At 52.5% G+C, this 20,798-nt stretch overlaps 1 protein-coding gene and 1 long non-coding RNA gene across 5 annotated transcripts in view; one reads left to right on the forward strand and one right to left on the reverse strand.

The window, feature by feature from the left end:
* Positions 1-1,147: 1,147 nt before the first annotated feature.
* Positions 1,148-5,562, reverse strand: LOC145505840 (uncharacterized). Its single transcript, XR_014053313.1, has 2 exons — positions 3,717-5,562; positions 1,148-2,680 (listed from the first exon to the last, which is right to left on the reverse strand). It is a non-coding gene; the product is annotated as an uncharacterized LOC145505840 (long non-coding RNA).
* Positions 5,109-20,798, forward strand: part of STK40 (serine/threonine kinase 40) — a 37,773-nt gene continuing 22,083 nt past the window's right edge. For 3 of the 4 annotated variants that reach the window (XM_081488842.1, XM_081488840.1, XM_081488841.1), the window contains exon 1: positions 5,799-5,985. The gene's annotated coding sequence lies outside the window, so the exon portion shown is untranslated. Of the gene's footprint in view, positions 5,578-5,798; positions 5,986-20,798 lie in introns of those variants that run through there. The other variant, XM_081488843.1, reaches the window with a different exon arrangement.

Genomic DNA, 20,798 nt, shown 5'->3' on the forward strand with positions numbered 1-20,798 from the left:
CTTGTGTCATAGGGACTTAGAATCTAGGGCCAGAGGTAGACATTTCCCAAGGGAGACTGCAGAGCAGTGTTCGTTTGGGCTCAAGCAGCCCACAGTCACTGCATTTACGTTCTAATCCAGTCTGTCTAAGTATTGTTCCTGGACCATCTCAGCAGAACCAGCTGGAATGTCTAGAAGAACCACCTTCCTGGATCCCCAGATTGAAAATAGAATCTGCAGCCTGAAAATTTGCTTTATGAACACCCACCCACCCATCCACCATGAGTCCTTTGCCTGTTGCATTTCTTCTATTGCCCAGAGGCCTCAGAGGCCACAGGGGAGAACAGTGGATCCGAGCAGGGCGAAAACCACTGCTCTGAGTTGCCGGGCCTCTCTGATAGCTCGAGTTAAGGAGAGCAACACGAGAAGACTGCGGGTAAGAGAAACCAGAGGGCAGGTGCAGAAGGGAGTTGTCACTGTGGAAATGTCTGTGTTCTCACAGCCAGTGGGGAGACAGCACCTCCTCCAGTGTGATGAGCTGGCGGGGAGTCTCCCCGCACGGCCGCTGTCACAGACGTTTCCCACGCTTGAGGAGGACCCAGGTTGGGAGTTCAGCCTAAAGGTGGAGGAGAGGTAGGCCTGGCTCTGCTTTCAAATGGTGTGTGGGGGTGGGGTGGGAGCATCAGAAGGGAGGAGGGGTGACTTCTGCATCCTCCAAAGAGCAAGGGAAAGCCTAGCATGGATAGCTGAGAAGAAAGGCTCTGGACCCGTTCCATAAGTTCTGTAAGTGTTGTGCACAGACCCCAGTGGGCCTCTGCTTCCAAAGACAGGTGGGAGGCAGCGTACCAAGACCTTCTGAGATAGACTAATGCCAAGTCCCTGGGGTAGAGCACAGCTATGTGTTCAAGTCCCAAGGTTATGGGTCTTGGCATCTGGTCCTGGACTGTGGGGAAATTGACCAGGGCCCAGGTTAGGGGTAGGGGGAGCTCAGTGCCCACCAAGCTGTGGCAAGCCATGGGTCATTCATTCCACAAGTAATTTGAGTCACAGTGCCAGCTACTGAGGGAACAACAAGAGAGACGGGTCCTGCTCTCAGGGAGCTGACATTCTGGAGTGGGGGACGAACAAAGAAAAGTAAACAGACAGGAAGGAAATAAACAGGGCACATGGAGAGAAAATAGGCGGTTTTATTTCCAAAAGTGTAGTCTGAAGAAGTTAAGTTTAAACTGTGAAGGCGCCTACCATTTAAAGAGCCAAGGGAAGGCAGAGGAAATCGCTAGTGCAAAGGTCCTGAGGTGCGAAAGCTTGAGGGTTGGGAGCAATAACCAAATCCCACTGTGACTGTTGGTGGAGGAGAAGGAGGCAGGTGAGACAGGAGAAATGGGAAAGAGGTGAGGCAAATGATACAGGGCCTTGTGGGTCAGAAGTATAGCTGGTTCCAATTTCAAGCGTGTAAGAAACATAACTTGAATTTTCTCTAACTCAACTGAATTTATATTTTGCTTTACTCAGCCAGAGTGGCAGAAACTTAATTGCAATCAACTCAGGGTTCCCCATCACTTTCTTTGAAATCGGTTGAATTCTAGGGCACTTCCTTTCAAGATGCCAAAGCATGGGAAGGGCAGTCCCACTGGCATCCCCTGAGATGTCCTGGTTTTGTCCTGGTCTTCTGTCTTCAACCCACTTAGGATGTGGCTGAGGTGCTCCTTCCTCGCCTCCCCTCCAATCGTAACCTGTCTCCCTCTTGGTGTTCAGACTCTCACTCTTACTTTTCCATGCCAGTCAGGCCCAGCAAGTTCCTAGGGTCCTGGGTGAGTTGGGCCCCATCTGCCCCAGTGTGGCGCAGAGGCTTCTGTTACTTCTTGGCACTCCACCAGGAAAAGGAGCACACGTCTTCCTGCTTCCCGGGCCCTGAGACTCAGCGGATGCCCTCCAGCTCAGAGGCTGAGCTGCTCTATTCTCAGGGACCACCCCCTCAAGTCTCAGTCTCCCAGATCCCCCTCCTTACAGTTTTCTAAATTTAGATCTGCACAGATACTCTTTCCATCCCTCCCTGAAGGCGAGCAAGGCTCTTAGAATTCAGAAGCTAAAAATGAACTCTACATTCTGGTGTGTCATTTGTTTCCTGGTGTAATGAATGCATAGTAACCTAACTGCATAAGGGAAGGGCCAAGGGACACCAAGGAAGAGATGAAAAGTGTATTTCAAAATGCCATCATCCCATTGAGGTTTGGGTTTTGTGGTCATCGCTGTGGCCTTTGTTCAAACCTGCACATGACTGAGCACTCAGGAGTTCTGAGTGAGAGGGCATATCCAGGCCATGGAGAGAAGAGGACAGGAGGCTCATTCACCTGGGGAAGGGGACTACCAGGGCTCTAAGGAGAACTGGGTGGCCTGTGGCTTGACATTCAGGTCTCCTAGGGTGGTGCGGCATCTCCAGTTCTCAGCTGGATGGGACCCGCAGAAGAACATCCAGTTCAGTGAGTTCCAGTCTAGAATGCCTAGCTGAAGGGTCCCTGAGGGCAGCAGGAGTCCCATGAGCTCTTACCAGTGTTCTAGCAGGACCAGAGGAACAGCACATAGTATAAGAACGTTAACCAAGCTGACTTGGTCTCTGCTTCAGGCTGAAATTATACCAACAGCATGATGGGCCACTGGCTTTCTCTTGCTGATCACAAGCTCTCATAACTGTAATATGAAGCTGTAATGAATAAAAAGGAAGAAATGACTTGATGGCAGGTTGTACAGAATCTTACCAGATATGAGGCTCATGTGGATGGAAAATACTAAAAGATGCTTTCAAGGTGACAATATTGGGAACCCCTCATCCAGTCCAATTCTGTCATTTTTCAGTCGATGAAGCAGAGATCCTCTTTCTTTAGGGGGAAGGTGGAGGGGTTTCCCTGTGTCCCATAATTAAGATAATGGCAGAACACCAAGATGGTCACCACAAATAGCTACTGCTTATTGAATCTCACTGTGCACCAGGCCCTGTGCCAGGGGTTCTGCATGCTCCAGGAGGGCAGAGCTGTGGTCTGTTTAGTCCCACTGGATCTCCAGCATCCAACTCAGTGCTCTGCACATAGCCAGCACTCCATAAATCTTTGTGAAATGAAAGAATCATCTCGTTTCATCATTACAACAACCCTAGAGGTATGTATTAGTAGCCCCATTTTAGAGATAAGCAAACAAGCCCAGAGAGGTTACCTGACTTGCTCAAGGTCACAGAGCCAGTGAACAACAGGGTGGGGATTGGAATTCAGGTCTGTATGCCTGGAGAAGGAAATGGCAACCCACTCCAGTATTCTTGCCTGGAGAATCCTATGGACAGAGCAGCCTGGTAGGCTACAGTCCACAGGGTCGCAAAGAGTCGGACACGACTGAGTGACTTCACTTCACTTCTGTATGCCTGAAACTCCATGATCTTTACTACTACACTGCACTGCACTGTTCTGCCTCCCAGCATTCCTGACGCTGGTAACCGGGGAAGATAAGCGATGCCTTGATGGCTCAGTGGGTGAAAGAATCGGCCTGCCATGCAGGATACATAGGAGGTTCAGGTTTGATCCCTAGGTCAGGAAGATCCCTTGTGCCTGGAAAAGTCCATGGATGGAGGAACCTAACAGGGTACAGTTCAAACAGTCGCAAAGTCGGACACAATGGAGTAACCAAGCACGCTGCTAACAGTGATGGTACCCAGCCACCAGGTATGGGCCTAGCACTTGGAACTTGCATACCTTGGTGCTAGGGGCTTGGCCACAGAGAACCTAGAAGTCAGCCAGTAGGAAAGGTTTGCTGGGTTCCAGAAGCCTGAGGAAGCTCCCTAGGGTTGAAGTTCTCCTCCTCTCCTTCTGTAATAGGCAGATCTGCCTGTACATCGTCAAGCAACCATCTCATGCTGTTGTGACAGGTGTCACTTTGTTATGGCAGCGTCGTCTGCCAATATGCCCAGAGTTAGAGAGCCAGCAGGAGAGTATGTCACTGTGTGTGTGTGTGATGCACTGGGCTCCTCGTGTTGGTGTCCTGATGACAGTCTTTCATTTCCTCTGGCTGGCACCTTTCCTTTCTATTGATTACCTCTTCTACTCCTCTCTTTCTCTTCCTCCTCCTCCTCTTCGTTAAAATCCTATATTTTGAATCAGCTGAGAGCCTCCTGGGGCTGGGTATGGTGGTGTCAGCTCTAAGTGATTCATCTAGCTGATAATTAGAGCTCTGGAAAACCCAACACTCATTCCTGTCAGAGCTTCCGGAATCTCTCGGCTTTTCCCTTTGTCAGAGAGAGGAGCTTGGGGGGCCGGGCCCAGCGTTTTTGTGCCTACTTTTCAGTCCTCCACTGCACTGAAGCTCGCTGAGAGGAGTATGAGCATTCTTAATTCACCAGGTCCCATGAGAAGCTGTTTCCACACTCACTGGATCCTCACAGTGAGCCCACAAAGCGTTATTCCTATGTTGACAGATGGGGATGTTTAGGGAACTTGCACAGTTACTGAACCTGTAAGAGACACAGCAAGGACGCAAATCCAACCTTTTTGGAATCTGCCAGACTTGGTTCAAATCACAGCTCTGCCATTATTAGCTGTGTGTCTTTGGTTACTTTCCCTCTCAGAATTCTAGCTGCTTCATCTGTGAACAGACTCCTTAACGCTGATGTCTCTAAAGTGCTTAACACAGTGTCTGACATAATACTGCTGTTTCGATTACTGCTGTTACTCAGCCCTTTCAGCTCAGTGTGCACTAGGCATTTAGAGACAAAGACAAGGACACAGGAGGAGGCAGCCGGACTCACTCACATCAACTCTCACGTCCGGCAGTCACTGCCTGTGTGGAGATGACAAATGTGTGCATACACGTAAATGCTTGGCCACACACCCTAGGAAAATCCAGAGCCGTGCACACAGGCTTGGACACATGTGCCCACATGGATACAGAATAACACAGCTGGAAAGCGACTCAGGAGTTAGTCATATGCAGCTAGCATCCTGGCTCACACCTCGGAGACAAAGGAGTGGGTCCGTGATCGCGGGTACTGCCACCACGGCGCCCTTCTAGCTGCTTCTGCATGCCAGCGGAGGGAAGCCAGGCTCTCAGAGGGCCTCAGTGAGTCATCAGCCTGATGCAATCCCTTTAAAGGGCTCATCTGCTGGTGCAAGAAGCTGATTCATGGAGGGCGTGGTTGCTGGAGAAGGAGGAGAAAGGGACCGAAACTGCAGCAGGAGGGGCTGAGGTTAGGTGGCTGGAATAGCTAACAGGAACTCTTCACTGTTACCTTGCCTGGTCGAGCCTCTAGGCATCTTCAGATTGAAGCGGGATTTCTACAAAAGCGAGGGTCCCAGAGGGAAACGAATTGTGAGGGCTACGGCAGGAATTCCTGTCATTGATGAGCCCCACGGCAGCGCTCTCCGCACAAAGCTCCAGGAACCGAGAAATGGGGGTCAAGAAAGAGCCACTTTTCTGACAAAGATACTACAACCGGCCGATCTTTCAACTGCTGGAGAAGTCTCCAGAGCGGGGAGGGCGAGTGTAGGGCACGCGAGGTTCCCTGGAGTAGCGGCGGGGGCGGTGCCTCAGGCCCAACCTCACCGCAGATTTAGATAAGCGGTAAGTACCGCCCCTTAGAGTCTCGGTCTCCAATCGTTTCCCAGATTTCAGCTTGAGCCCCACCCTGAGCCAATCATCAATCGGATTCTGGTCTCTTGCCTGAAGGCTTCCGCCCTTCGTCAAGATGGCACCCAATCCCTGAGCCGTGGGCTGTAGATACGGGCAAGGGGCGGGGCTGCGGCTCGTCCGGGAGGAGGGGGCGGTGCGTCACTTCCGTTGTCAGGTGGCGGCGCTGCAGCCATGGAGGGAGGCGGCGGCGGCGGCGGCGGCTCGGGAGGCTGCGCCGGGAGACGGCGGTGAGCGGCTCCCACGCCCCTTGGCCGGCCCCGGTCCCCCGGGACGGAGCGCCGAGCAGCCCCGGCTGCGGGCTACGGACTATGGGCGAGCAGCGCTGAGCACCGGGGGAAGGTGAGGGCAGGGGTCCCGGAGCGGGGAGCCGGGAGCCGGGCCGGGGATGCGGGTTGGCGGGGGCGGGCCTCAGCGGCCGTGGCAAGGGGACCAGGGTGACAACCTGAGGCCGTCCGGCTCGACAGAAATGACAACAGCGAGTCCGCCGTCCTCGGCTGGGGTCTGCTCTTCCCAGGGGGCGGAGAGGGGGCGGGGGCTCCTGCGCTCCGGGTACCGGGTGGCCACGGGGTGTCTCGGTCCCGCCGCAGCCCTGGGAGACGGCACAGCTCAGCCTTGCTTGGAGACACTTGGTCAGTCAGTGAAGGCGCAGGTTCTTCCCAAGAGGCACCCTCTGCCTCTCCATACTGCCCTCCTGATCCCGAGAGTGACTTGAGAGTTGGAACGAGTCCCCTGAGAGCTTCTTCTCCAGCCCGGGCTTCCTCCACGAGCCCTCACCCATTGGCACGGGGACCATCGCTGCTGGAGAATTTCGAGTCCCAGGCGGCGTTCAGGTGCGGGTCTGAGCTACCTGCTTGTCGGTGCTATGTTTGACCGGCCTTTTCCGAGGAGAGAGCCTGCTGCTGTGGTCACTGTTTCACCTGCCATGCCCCATCAGGCCCGCCCATTCCCATGGCGCTTGGCCCCACCTTCCAGTCAGTAGGTAGGGGCATAGGGATTCCCTCCAGACGTGGAGTACTCTGCCTGCCACCCCCACTCCCTAGGTTTGATGCCCGTTTGTTGGCGGAAGGAAGAGATGACAGCCGCCTTCGTTGGCAAGATAGACTTTGCTCTGTATTAAGTCACAGGAGGAAACCGGTTGGCTTTGCTTGGTTTTGAGAGCAGTGAAGAAGAGGGTAGTCACTCTGGGCTGGGCACTTTCTCTCTTCGCTCAGCTTTGCATGAGATAAGGAAGAGCAGGATATGCAGTTGTAAGGCCAAAAGAGCCCTAGTTTGTAAACAGCGCTTGTGAGCCGGGCCAGTGCCCCTTGATGGTTCTGCTGTGCCAGCTGTTTGTCCCTTAAATCTAAGACATTACGGAGATGGCCCTTGTTCGTACATTCATTCATATATTCCCCCCATAATAGCACAACAGCAGCAGTGTCCTTGCCTGGAGAGGCAAGTACCCTGTAATATAGAGGTTAAGAGTTGCTTTGGAGCCAGACCTCCTGAGTTCACAGTCTAGCTCTGCAACGTTGCAGCTGTGTGGCCTTGGGCAGATCGTTTAACCTCTCTGTGCCTCAGTGTTCTCAGCTATAGAACAGGATTGATAATACAGAGTTACTGTGAAGATTTTGAAAGTTAACACATGCAAAACACATAGAACCATGTCTGCCACATAATGAGTTCAATAAATGTTAGCTAATCTTATTTCAAGAAGCTCATGGTCTGGTTAAGGGAGAAAGTGACAGTGTTAGTCAGTTATGTCCAACTCTTTGTGACCCCATGGACTGTAGCCCACCAGGCTCCTCTGTCCATGGAATTCTCCAGGCAAGAATGCTAGAGTGGGTTGCCATGCCCTCCTCCAGGGGATCTTCCTGACCCAGGGACAAAACCTGGGTCTCCTGCATTTCAGGATTCTTTACTAACTGAGCCACCAGGGAGACTGACCTGTAAACAAATCATTGAAACATTGTCTAAAAAAAAACTAGTATCAGCAAGAACAGAGTGCTGTGGGAGTCCAGCAAAGGAAGCTTCTAGCTCAGCATGAGTTGGGGTGTGGGGGAGGTTTTGGGAAGGCTTGGAAGAAGTAATGATGCTGGAACTGTAACTGGAAGGATGAGAAGGCTCATTCAGGTAAGAACAAAGGGGCAAGGTACTCCACTTTGACATCTAAACTTAAAATTTATCCCAGAAACCTCAGATTGTTCAGTATGGTGGTATGAAAGTCAACCTGAAGCAGTACAGGTTGACAGGGGAATGCCACATTAACAATTTGGAACTTTGTACCAAGGGCAGTCTGGAGCAAGGGAAAAGGATGGAAGCAGAGGAGTGTCGTGATTGGACCTGTGTTTTAGAATGCTCTCTCTAGAGCCTCAGCAGGAGAGAAGGAGAGGAGAGGAGAAGCTAAAACACTGGAGACCTCTTCAGAGGTTACCTCAGGGCAGGGCTCCGAGAGAGGAGAGATGGTGCAAGGCAGGGGATCTTTGCTGAGACGGCCCTGCAACCAGTGGCAGGTGACAAGCTCCCTGTGTTGTCCTGGGCTGCTCTGCTGGGCCCAGAAGTGCCTGGCACATGTGCCTCTCTCTTCCTGAGACTGCAGGTCTCTCAAGCTGCCAGGCTGGTGAGGCTGTCCTCCAGAAGGTCATTTGTAAGGTCAGTTGCTCCCTTGTGCCTTTAATTTGACCTTTGGGGAAGGCAGCAGACCGGAGTGGTTAAGAGCCTATTTGGCTCCACTCTCAGACAGAATCTCAGTTCCAATCCCAGCCCCTGCTGGTCAGGAGAGGTTACTTATTCTTTGTGTGCCCAGCTTTCTCATCTGTAAAGTGGGGGCAGTAAGAGAGCCTTCCTAGGAAGGCAGTTATGAGGATTCGGTAAGGTGCTGCAAGCTGGACATTCAGTACACACTGAGTGAGAAATGCTTGGTAAACGTTACAGACTGCAGGAAAGAACTCCTCAGAATTAGTCAAAGCAGTTAGTGGCGACTAAACTGTGTCCCAGTGAGCTGTCAGAAGTGCCCTGAAGGATCACAAGATCACAGAATTTTATTGTATTCTCTCCAAAAAAGAAATCTGTGGGGAGTTTACCCAGCCGATATGGGAGCCGTACAGATGATTCAGCTCAGCTCTTTAAAAAAACCATTTTTTAAAAAATAGAAGTAGGACTGCCGAGAAAAAAAAAAAAAGTCATATTTTAAAGGATCCTAGGAGAACTTCCCTGGTGGTCCAGTGGCTTAGACTTCACACTCCCAATGCAGGGGGCCTGGGTTCAATCCCAGGTAGAGAACCAGATCTCACATGCCGCAACTAAAGACCTGGTGCAGCCTGACAAATAAATACATATTTTTAAAAAATAAAGTAGCCTGAGAGAAAACATATTTAGAGTTTCTTCCATATGTGTCCCTATTAGTGACCCTAGTTTGGTATCTGAATTAGCACCATCAGGAAGCACATATTGATATGTGCGTTGGCCCCATATCCATAACCCCGGTTCCACACACGTAAGCTCCCATGTGCAGCTGGGGAATTGCTGGGTACCAGGTACAGAAGGAGATTGGAGAGGCAGGCCCTACCCTAGAGGACCTAGTGGTCTAACAGGGACCTGGCAGGCTCCTAACCAATCAGCACTTGCAAAGAGTTGGGGGTGTGTCTCATAGGAGTCTGTGCAGCAGGTAGAGGGAATGAGGGGAAGGGATGTTTCCTGGGGGATGGGGAGGCGACTGGGGAGAATTTTGGAGAGGCCTTAGAACTTGAACTGGATCTTGATGAAAACTAAATATTGACGGGGAATAGAGTGTTCATGAAGCACTCCAGACGGGGAGCAGCAAGGCACAAGTGTGGATGCAGGCTGGTGTGTGTGCATGCTGTAGGAACCATAAGAGGTTCCCGCACAGGGCATGAAGGGACCTGGCTTTAGGATATGCTGGAGAGGCGAGCACCAGGGCTAAGATGCTTGAACTTCTGTGGGTGAGGGGATGCTTTGATTTAAGTGGGGGAAATACCGTTAAACCTGCATCTTCCCAAGAGCCCTCTGGCTGCTGGTAGAGGATGGACTGGAGAGAGAACAAGTTTGGAGTCTCTGTAAGAGGTTTTTGCTGTAATCAGGGTAAGGGTCAGTGGGGCCTGGATCAAGGCAGAGGCAGATGGGAAACAGAGAGAAGGCACAGATTAGAGCTGTTTGGGGGGGAAGTCAGCTGGACTCTGGGAGTGTCTGGAAGTGAAGATTGAGGGAGGAGCAGTGATGGCAGGTGACCCCGAGCTTCCTGATCTGGCTGACAGAGTGAATGATAGAGCCGGCAGAAGAGAATGGCCGGGGAGATCTGCCAGCTCCACTCGGTCAGCCCTCTCATGGGAGAGGGTCAGTTGCAGAGTCTGGCTCTCGGTCCAGCTTTGGGCCAGGCTTCTCTCTGGTTTTGCCTGAGTCAGCACCTGGGAAAAGGGCAGCTTCCCTTCCTCATCTTCCTTCTGCTCAGATTTGCCCAGGGAGGTGAACTTCTTCAGTGTTTCAGACACTCAAGGGGTTGAGTCTGCAAGACGCCTGTGACTTGTTCAGCCTTCAGATGGCCCTCGAGAGCAGCCCTTCCGTCTGGTGCTGTCCACACTGACTCAGCAAGTGATGGGTCCCGAAGAGCAGCATGCACTCAGGGGAAAGATGGTGTTCCCAGGGCTCCCGGGAGGTCTCATCTAGAAAGAGACCTTGAGGTGGGGTTTACTCTGGAGGTTGGGTCAGCCGAACCAGTCCCTCTTCTCAGGAAGGAGCGATGTCTGCACAGGCCACGTGGGACTCGCTCAGCCATCAGGGAAGTGAGAGGGAGCTGCCTTCATGTCCTCGTCCCCTTGAGCTCTGCAGAGAGGGATGTGCTGTTAGTTGGGGTTTCACACAAGCCCTTTGAATTGAGGAGATTTTCACAGGATTTGTCCTTGTACTTGCGGTGTACAGAAGGTCGAAGAGAAAGTGGCCTGAGACGAGGGCATTTCTTCTCCTGCACCTGCTCAGATGAGACTGTGGCCTTGAAGGTGGTCCTGGGCCCACAGCAGCCCTGCATCTCCTCTCGAGATCTGTCATCAAGATCTGAGAAGGGAAAGCATGGTGTCGCTTGCATTGATTTCCTTACTATCTTAGAGATGGTTCCACTTTGTCTCATGCATGTCTGGGTTAATTTGGGCGATACTGTGTCATCACGGTTTGTGTAATTTATTCAGCAAACTCTCTGCTGATGAACTTAGGTTATTCTCAGCCTTTTGCTCTTCACACAAAGCTGAAGTGACTATATCTGCATGTGTGTGGTTCTGCCCACCTTAGGTATCCACAGGATAAATTCCAAGAGGAGTTGCTGCCTTAAAGAGTACCTTTTATTATTATTATTTTAAAGTAGTTTCTCAGCCCCCTTCTAGGGAACTGGAGGAGCCTGATTTTCCCCCAGCCAGCAAAGATGCTCCTTCCTGAGGGGCACTGGGCACCCCAGTGGTGATAGCCCCTCTTCTGGCTCTTCATGGTCAGAGTTGGGGTTCCCTAGAGCTTACACAGTCCAGCAGTCTACAGGTCTGCTGGTTTCGGAGAAACTCAAGTTGTGGGAAAGCACCAGAGAAAACTGAGAAGGGCTCTTTATCGTTTAGGATGAAGCTGTCCCCTTTTGCCTCTGTTTATAGACCATCACCTACTTGGCAAAAGAGATAGGCAGAGGATCTTAAGGCTTTAGGGAGTCTGTGACCCAGGGATCCCCAGGGAAGAAGAAATGGCCTGGATATGGTGGTGGGAACTGGCAACAGCAGGCTGGTGTGCCTGTCCCCTGTCTTTGGGTTTAGGGCAGAGCTGGGGAGGTGTGGAGAGGTGCCTAAAAGCAGGTACCTTTAGGGAGAGACTCAGGTCAGCCCCTCAGGAGGCCTCGGGACTGCCAGAGCCCAGAATTCTCTGGGCTTTTGGGGCCCCACTGCTGGCATTGCCACCTCTGGAGAGCAAGCATCCTGCCCCTTTTTGTAGTTGATGTGAAGCCCCTGGTGTCACCAGGTTTATGTGACCTCCGTGACTGAGTTCTCTTCTGTCTCTGCTCCCAAAGTGGTTCCTCCTGAAGGAACAGAAAGGAAACCAGCCAGAAAAGAAGGATCCCCACCAGCTTCCAGGTCCTTTTCTAAGTACTCTGCAATACTTATTGAGACTTGCTGCCAGCCTAATTGTCTGGTGTTCTACAGAGAACCCCCAGGCCAGAAGGGCTAAGGAACCTGTCCACTGTTACTCAGCCAGCAGGGGCAGAGCTGGTTTTCCAGCCCACACCTTTGTGACCCTAGATCCCATGCCATCCCATTCCCTGATCCTGGCCAGGCTCTGGCCCCAGGGAGCTCAGCCTACGTGGAATCTCGGACCCATAAAGCTGTAGAGCTGGAAATGACCTTGACAAAGCTGAAGCAGTCCCTTCTTTTTTCCTGGAAAAATGGAAACTGCCACTGCCTGGAGATACATCCCTCCCCTCCTACCCTGTGAGTAGCGGGTAAGAAGACCTTCGATTCTGTCTTCCAGCACTGAAGACTCAGATCAGACCTGGCTTCAGAACCCAGTTCTGCCTCTTGCTAACTGAGTGACCTTGAACAAGTCACTTCCTATCTCCAGCCTCTGCTGTAAAATGACCTTACTGCTCCTTGCTCCAAAGCAGTGATGAGGATTAGACACAAGGTGTTATTGGCCTCTGGTGAGGCCCCGGAGAGCTCTTTCGTGGTGAGTCTGAGTCTCCTGAAAGAGGCATCATGAACCAGCTTCCAGGTCTCCTGTTTGAACCGTTTGGTGGTCTTCCCAGCTCTTAAGGAAGCCAGGTGGCAAGCAGGAAGTTCCTTATAGGCCAGTTTGCAAGTTACCTGGGAGAGCTTAAGCGTGGTGGTTTGTCTCTTCTGACAGACCCTGCCTCAGCATGCAGGCCCACACGTTCAGGGCATTCTCAGCGCCGCGCTGCCTCGTGCGCCTTCTCTAAGACCCAGCCTCCCGGATTCCAGTGCCACTCTTAATAATTCTAAAGGGTTCAGAAATTTTGTTAAGTTATTATAGTAATCTACAGTGAAATAGTTAAGCAGAATGCGTGCGTGTATGTATACTTGTGTGCTCAGTCATGTCTGACTCTGCGACCCTATGGACTGTAGCCAGCCAGTTAAGCACTGTAGAAGAATATGAAATAAAACTACCCATCTCCTGTTTGTGTTCTGTTGCCTGGATGTATCCACTGTTAAGTTTCTTCTAGAAATTTCTTATGCATATTCATTTTTTAAACGCAAATGGGATCATCTTATGCAAATAGAACTGCGGTTTGCTTTTTTTTTTAAAGTAATATATACTAGACATCTTCATCTACCAGCAGACGTGGGCCTAGTCTTAAAGGCTGCGGAGTATTCCCCTGTATGGACATACCATGATGGAGTGAACCAGTGTTTTTTGGTGAACATGTAGATTGTTTCATGTCTGGAGGGGATGTGTGTGTGTTTTGATTTTTGTGGTTTTGTCTTTGTGTTTTTTGCTGCTACCCAGGGCTCTTGAGGGACCCTCGTTAAGTGCATTCATCTTGGTGAACTTGGTGAGTGGACCTAGAGAATATATTCCTAGAACTGGGTGTGCTGGACCCAGGACAAGTGCATTTTCTCCTGATTTGTTGACTGTGATGTCACTTTGTCTTCTACATGCCTGTTGGGCCTGTGCAGGGGATTCTGTGGTGGTCAAGGGCCCAGGCCCTGCCCCCAGGAGCTCACCCGCTGGAGAGACACAGGTCATCAGGCTCTCGCCCACACGTGGACAGAGTGTGTTGGGCTCGTGGCTGGCCTTAGCGACTCGGAGCAGGTGAAGCCCTTTTGTGGGTCTGCTTGTCTGAACAGCCTGGTGAGGGCAACTCTGATGGCAGAGCTTGCCGTCTGCCTCTGTAATCTTGCCCCCCAGCAACCACAGCCAGCAGCATCCGGCAGACTGCAGAAAGCGAACTGTATTGTTCATTCTCACGGTTGTGAAATTGAATTGAATTTCATTGTTGATAGAGGCAGTTAAAGAAAGACAGTTGGCTGGCCCCAATCCAAATTACCTTTCTCACAGGATGATTGTAGTGACTTTTGCTGTTAAAAACCACACAAAGAGAGAGAACCGCATCACCTGGGGCTGGCCTGGGCACTCCCGTCTGTTGCTCTGGAAATGCGGGATGGAAGGAGGGAGACATAACATTTGCCTGGCATCTCCCACAGGCTGGCCCCCCGCAGTCCTCAGGGCGGCCAGCCTCTCTGGGTGGGGAGACTGCGGAGCAGGGAAACATGCGCCCAGGACCCAGAGGTGCCACCAGCCTCGGCCAGCCCTGCTTTAGTTGTTTGCTGCTTTCTCTTGGCCTGACTGGAGCCGTTGTGGGTGTCAGGAACCTGAATTCCACGAGAGACCCTGTGGGAGGCTTTGTTCCCACTGAACAAAGCAATGGTTGATGGTTTGAGCTGAGGAGGGGTCCCCCTAGTTGCCTGGCAGGCTGGCATGACAGGGGAGGGCTTCAGTGACTCATTCTCCCGTCCCTGCACATGGCAGAAGGCCCCCCACAGAGGTGAGGGGCCACCAGGAAGGCCTCCCAGGCAGTGTACTTGGCGGCTTCCCCTGGCTGCTTCTCTTGGTAGGAGATACCCAGGCAGCACAGCCTGAGAAAGAGCTATTAAGTCTGTCCCTTCCTCTTCCAACACCCACACACAGTGACGGATTATTTGTTGTCACATCAGCTGCTTCCGGAGGCCCCGGGAGGGGTGAGTGCTGGCAGTGCTGCCCTGGATTCCACTCTGGTGACTTTCAGAAAGGCTGCTGCTGAAGCCCTGTCCCCGGCCCAGGGACTGGTTTCCTCTTGCTTATCTTTTCCCCAGAGAAGCCTCCAGGCCCACCTCTGCATACACAGCCCTGGAGCCTCTTCCCCCAGATTCCCTCTGGGACACATCCTCCCAGCCTGGAGCCTTCTGCACCGCCCCCACTACCTCCCCCCCCCCACCCCCGTCTCTCCCCTCAGCCTTCATGGAGGCCACTGAGGAGCCCAGTGGGGCTTGCCCAGGGCAGGGAGGTGAGGAGGGACATTCCTGATTATGTAATCTCCTTGAGCCTCCTGGAGGAGACTGGAGCTGGATATCCCAGCTGCAGACATGGGGCCCCCTGTGAGCAGCGGGGGCCTTCAGTCCCCAGCTGGCCCCCAGAACTGTGCTCAGCCTGCTCTAGCCCTGCTGAGGAAAGGCGGTGACAGGGGATGGGTCTGTGCGGATGTGCTGAGGTGGGGAGCGGGCTGGGCACGGGGCCCCGGTTCTGGCCGCCCCTCCCACTTCCCACTGGGCTGAGTCACTTCCTCTCTGGCGCTGCAGGTAGTCTCCCACACGCCCAGTGGCCTTGGGGGGTGGGGTGCACCCCCTGCAAGAGAGGAGCTCCGGTGAGTAGCAGCCAGTTTGCCCGTTTCCCCTGAGGCGGGCGTTTAGAGAAGGATGTGATGTTATGAATTCCTGACAGATTGGAGCTATACATATCCTGCATTTTAGAAATGAACAAAATCATCACTCTGTTTTGGAACGGTGGAGATGACAGCACATGCATGAATCTTTGTCATCAGGGAGTCCTGGCTAAGGCTGAGGGATTACTAATCCGCCTCCCCATCCCCCAGCATCCATCCTGGGCAAGGAAGCCAGTGGCTTCCAGTGCTTTCCTGGGGAGATTGCTTGTGGCCCTCTGGCTCCCAGGGAGAGGGTCCATGCCTGCTCAGGGATGGCTGTCATTCACACTCAAAGGAAAAGCCCTCAGACAGAGCCCCCTTCCAGCCAGCCAGCAGGGGTAGAGGAGAACAGGCCGCACGCAGGCAGCCTCCTCTGACCCGATGAGCAGGGTAGGGTCTCAAGGCTTTGGTTTGTCAGCAGACCAAGAAAAAGGGGAGATCTTTACTTCATGAGGTTGTGAGAATGAAAGAAGATCTAGGAAACATCAGGAACAAACGACTTTTGACAGCAGTAGATGCCCGTCAGGTGGTAGATTAAAAGGTATGCACCCGGAGAGCCTTGTCACCAGGGAGCTACCTCAGCATGGAGCAGGGTCCCTCCCCTTTCATCCACCGGAGACCTCGAGACACCCCTCTTTTACAAATGATGAAACTGAGGCCCACGGAGAGTGAATGACTCTCACAGAGGATAGGTGACTAGCTCAGGGTCATCGAGCTAGTGAGGGATGGAAGCTGAAGTTTGACCCCAGGCCTTGACCCCAGAATCCATCTTGTGCTCCCAACTAGCATTTGCGTCACTCTTCCCTGGTTTGAAACGCTTGGTTCCGTGGGATGCTAGTTTCTCTTGGTTCCCTGGGTTGATTTTGTGGATGGAGAGCCAGTCTGTAGGGAAGCTGGGCCACTGGTTACAGCACGTGCATGTGAGTGTTGAGGTGCAATGAGGGTGGTTCCCCGAGTGCTTGGGTCAGGAAAGGGTGGGGGATGCTGCCTTGTGGGCTGGTGGGAGGGGTTCTCAGTAACCCAGCTGCTGCAGCTCCACAGGGCATCTTCTCTGGGTCTCCTGCTGAGATTTCACACTGCTCACCTCAAGTCTGGGGGTTTGTTTCCAGGTGTAGTCCGCTAAGAGCGTAGCTGAGCCAGAAAGTCTCTTTTCTGGGGGAAAACAAGTGGTAAGAATTTTTCTGACCAGCAGAAGGACCTTCACACTCCAAACCTAGAGTGTCCCAGAGGGTCTGCCCCTGGAGTGAAGAGCAGGCCAGGCTGTCACTCACACGATCCCACAACTGCAGGAAAGCAGATTTTTTTTGTTGGACTCAGCAAAAAGGGGGCTGGTCTGTCCCTTCGCCAGTGAGGGGTTGGTCGCAGTCTGTAGGCATGCCGTGAATGGGTTTCATTCCTCGGAGGGGGGGGTTGCCCTCCAGCAGCCAACGCTGTGTAAGCACAACCCCTGGCGATCAGCCCAGAACCGCCCTGCCCCGGGCATCCAGGCGTTTCTAACATGGGGCTTTTCCTGGACAGACTATTCCCAGCATCACTGCAGCCCAGTCACCTACAGCTGTGACCCCTTCTCTCTCTGCTCCTGGATTCTGGCTCCTGCTACGAGCTGGTGGACCATCCGTACTTTCTTCTGGGTCTCTCTCCCTCCAGCCCCTGGCCTCTCATTGGGTCTTCTCTGTCCCCTGCCCCAGTGTGGGTTTTAGTGCCTTCTGGGTGCATAACAGACACATCTGCTCTCTCTGTTTCCTCATTCAGCAGTGGGTGGATGCAGGGAAGTGGAGATGAACTGGGGTTGCTCAGCCTGGAGAGTGATGGAGGCAGGGGAGTCAGACAGTGGTTACAGCACACAGGGGCAGACAGAGGGTGCCCTGGCAGCCAGAATAGAAAAGGACTTGCTGCAGGAGGTGACACCCGTGAGGGCCAAGGGAGAACAGGGCAGGGGTGTTCATGGCACACTCGGAATTGCGAGTCATTTGGTGTGGCTGGATTTATGAGGCATAGAAAGGCAGGGAAGATGGAGAGGTAGCCTGGGTCTGGCCAGGCTTACTGAGGAGTTTGGGTTTCTTCCTAAAGACCCCAGGAAGCGTTGGAGGACCCCCGCAGCAGAGACAGATGGAGCTGGTGCAGGCCCAGGTCCCCGAGCAGAGAAAGAGCAGCCTGCTGGAATCCATTTGTCCAGCCCCAGTTACATAGGGCTTCCCTGGTGGCTCAGCTGGTAAAGAGCCTGCCTGCAATGCAGGAGACCCGGGTTCAATCCCTGGGTCGGGAAAATCCCCTGGAGAAGGGAATGGCAACCCACTCCAGTCTTCTTGCCTGGAGAATTCCATGGACAGAGGAGCCTGGGGAGCTCTACATATAGTCCATGGGATCACAAAAGGTCGTGCATGACTGAACAACGAACACTTTCACTTTTCAGTTACACAGGTAGCTGAGGTGGGGGTCTTCTGATGCGGTTGTTCCTGTATCCTTCCTGACTAGAACAGTGCCCCACCATCTTGCACTATAGAAAGACGCCACCAGGTGGCAGACCTTGAGATTGCACAGAGACCTCATTTCCACCCCGCCCCCGCCCCCATTCCCTTAGAATAGTTTTCCGAACTCCTGTTCACACCAGGCTGGCTCCACCCCACAAGTATGAGATTCCAAATTCTGCTTCTGTGAGCTTTGTACCCACAAGAAATCCTTTTGAACCTGTGAATCTGGACAACAGATTCCTCCAGGGTCTTGGGAGCTGTTACAGAAGTTTGCAATTTCTCCTCTGTCTCCAGAGAGTAAATTCCAGACATGGTGACCCTTCACCTCTAAGCACTTCAGCATCTGTAACCTAAGAACACGGACATTCTCCTATGTAACCACAGGGCAGTTTTCAAATTCAAGAAATTTAACATTGTATCATCTGATATACAGTCTATATTCATATTCTGCTAATTGTTCAAAGTATAACTTCTTCCCCTCAGGATCACCTGTCTCATTTATTTGTCCTGTCTTTAATCTCCTTCAAGTGAGACCAGTTCTTCAGCCTTTTTTTAACTACCTGACATTGATGTTTTTGAAGCATATAGGCCTGTTGTTGAATGTTCCTTCAATTTTAGTTTGTCTCTGATCAGCTTCAGGTTATGCATTTTTAGCAAAAAAAAAAAAAAAAATTAAATTCAATAAGGTTGCATCATATCAGGAGTAACATGATGTCAGATTGTTCTGTTATTAGTGCTATAACTTTGATCATGTGGTTAAGGTTGCCGTTTGCTTTTTTTTTTAATTGTATATTTACACGTAGTGAATTTCACAGATCTTCTAATGATTCAGTCATTTCGACAAATGCACACACCTCGCCTTATGTCCTTTGATAGCAGTTTTACAGCCCAGTATGTGTGCTCTGTCCCCCTCCCACAGTCCTCTGCGAGAGATCCTGGACTAGAGACACTAGGTCTTAGTTCCAGACTCCTCACTGCCCCCCAGCTGGATCATGATGAAGGACCCATTTGGTGTGGCCTCACCATCCTGGGAAGGAAACGGCAACCCCCTCCAGTCTTCTTGCCTGGGAAATCCCCTGGACAGAGGAGCCTGGTGGGCTACAGTCCACAGGGTCACAAAAGAGTCAGAGGTGACTTAGCGACTAAACAACAACAACAACATCCTTCTGAACAGTCCCTTCCTGTGCATTGAATTGATAATTGCCAGCTAGTGCTCGGCCTCTGCTCCCCCATAAACCAGTGGATAGAACAAGAGGGTGAGATGCTGTGTACCTCTGCCTAAAAGAACAGGCCCTCCCCTTGACCCACAAAACAACTGTACCCTGCCCTCTCCTGCAGACTGGTACCTGGTACTGCCCAGCACCCGTCTTCCTCCTCAGGAGCTCAGCCAGCCCCCAGGCTTCCTCTCCTCCCCACATTCAGCTGAACATGTCACTCAGGCTGCCCATCCGACCACCCACACCCACACCTACCCCCACCCAGCCTGGAGTATCAGACCAGCAGACAGATAGCAGGTTCAAGGTCTCTCAAGCCTTCAGTCTGGTTATCTTCCTTCTTCTGCTCCCCACCCCCGCTCCAAGTCAGTGCGTGACTATTCCTTTCTTCTTGGGCAGCAAGAGAAATTCAAAGCTGCTGTGTTTAAGCTAAGAAAAGCACAATTTATCAAATGTTTGTAATATGCCAGTAAGTACTCTTGCTAACCCTTGTACATGGGTCATCTCACTGAATCCTTAGACCAGCCTTGTAAGGTGGATGCTGTACTCTGGGTTTTGCACATACAGAATAAGTATCTCGTCCAAGATCTCATCATTAAGTAATGGAGCTGGGCTTGCTCTGACTCCAGGCATCCCAGCTAGTATGGGTTATGTAGGTCAAGATGGTGATCCCTTTAGCTCGAGAGTGACTGGACCAAGCAGAAGTCAGCTGAGGCTTGTAGCAGAAAGCACCCTAAGCTTTCCACCCCCACCCCCAACCCCCACCCACAAGTGCTGTACAGATGTTTCTGTCTGTGCTATGGCATGGAAACGACTGAGACGCATTGCTCTGACCACATTGTTCTGCCACCTGAGTGTCCTGTGGACAGAGACCCTTTTCTACCTCCCTTCCAGGGTTCGGGGTCCGGTGTGGATGTGGCCACACAGACCCTTGACACGTGTGGCAAATAGGGCTGAGATCAGAGATGGGTGTGGGAGCACCTATGCTCACTTCCAGGTGCCAGGTGGGCTGGACAGAGGGGCAGGGTCCCTGCCTTCAGTAGACACCACCAGAGATAAAGCCTAGAAGACAGAGCCTTATACAGCTCAAGATCTTTTTATTTATTTTGTTTTGACAGAGCCAGGAAACATGGGGGTGGGGATAGGGACAGCTTGAATCCTGACACTTATCGGCTCAACGTGACCCGGCAGTGTAGACAAATCCTTAGGCTCCTAGCAGGCATTAGAAACTGCTGACAGATCGTGGCCACCAGCTGCTGGTGGTGTCATCAGACACATGCACACACAGAAGTGGCTCACTGGGCTGGGGTCTGCTGTTTGCTCCTTGCAGGGACCACCTGTGTACTCTGCTTGGACTGGTTCGGTCTGCAGGGTCACCCACCTCTCCAGGAGCCCTGAGGTTGCAGCAGGAAGCCTACCACGAGGCTGAGTGCAGAACTCTCTGCTCATGCGGACAGGCCCTGTGCTGCTCCTCGTGTTTGTGGGGCTGGGGCCTCGCACTGGCTCTGTGCGTGTGTGAGTGGCCATCGCCTGGGGCTGCATCCGCGCACCTGCATGGAGACCGGTGGCGGTGTGAGTGATGGGCCTCTCCTTGCCTTGGCCAGGCTTTAGCTGCTTTGTAGTTGGGTGGAGCTGAAGAAAGACTGAGCTGGGAAGGTCTCAGTACCCTCTCTCTTTGCAGCCCACCTCCTTTGGGGGTTGGTGGTATGCCCACTGTGTTGAACCATGGACTGCCATAGGGTGCCCTCCCTGGCGCTGCCTGGCCCAGCTGTCCTGTACGGTGGCACACTGCAGCCCTGGACTGGGCATCATGGGCCTTAGAACCTTGGGTGGTGCTGATGGCCCAACCTTCATTGTCTTCTGGGAGAGCTGGGCTCACATCACCCAGCAGCTTTGGGACAGGATGACCTTAATTGGCAAACAAGCAGTGTGGGGTGGGCATCGCCTCCTCTGGATATGCTGTGATGCGGGCACAGAGCTGATGCCCACAGCTTGCTCTCCAGGTCAGGCAAAGGGAACCCCTTACTTGAGGGT

Source organism: Giraffa tippelskirchi, chromosome 5 (genome assembly GCF_054371585.1).
Source record: "Giraffa tippelskirchi isolate mGirTip1 chromosome 5, T2T-mGirTip1v1.2.pri, whole genome shotgun sequence".
Classification (NCBI taxonomy): domain Eukaryota; kingdom Metazoa; phylum Chordata; class Mammalia; order Artiodactyla; family Giraffidae; genus Giraffa; species Giraffa tippelskirchi.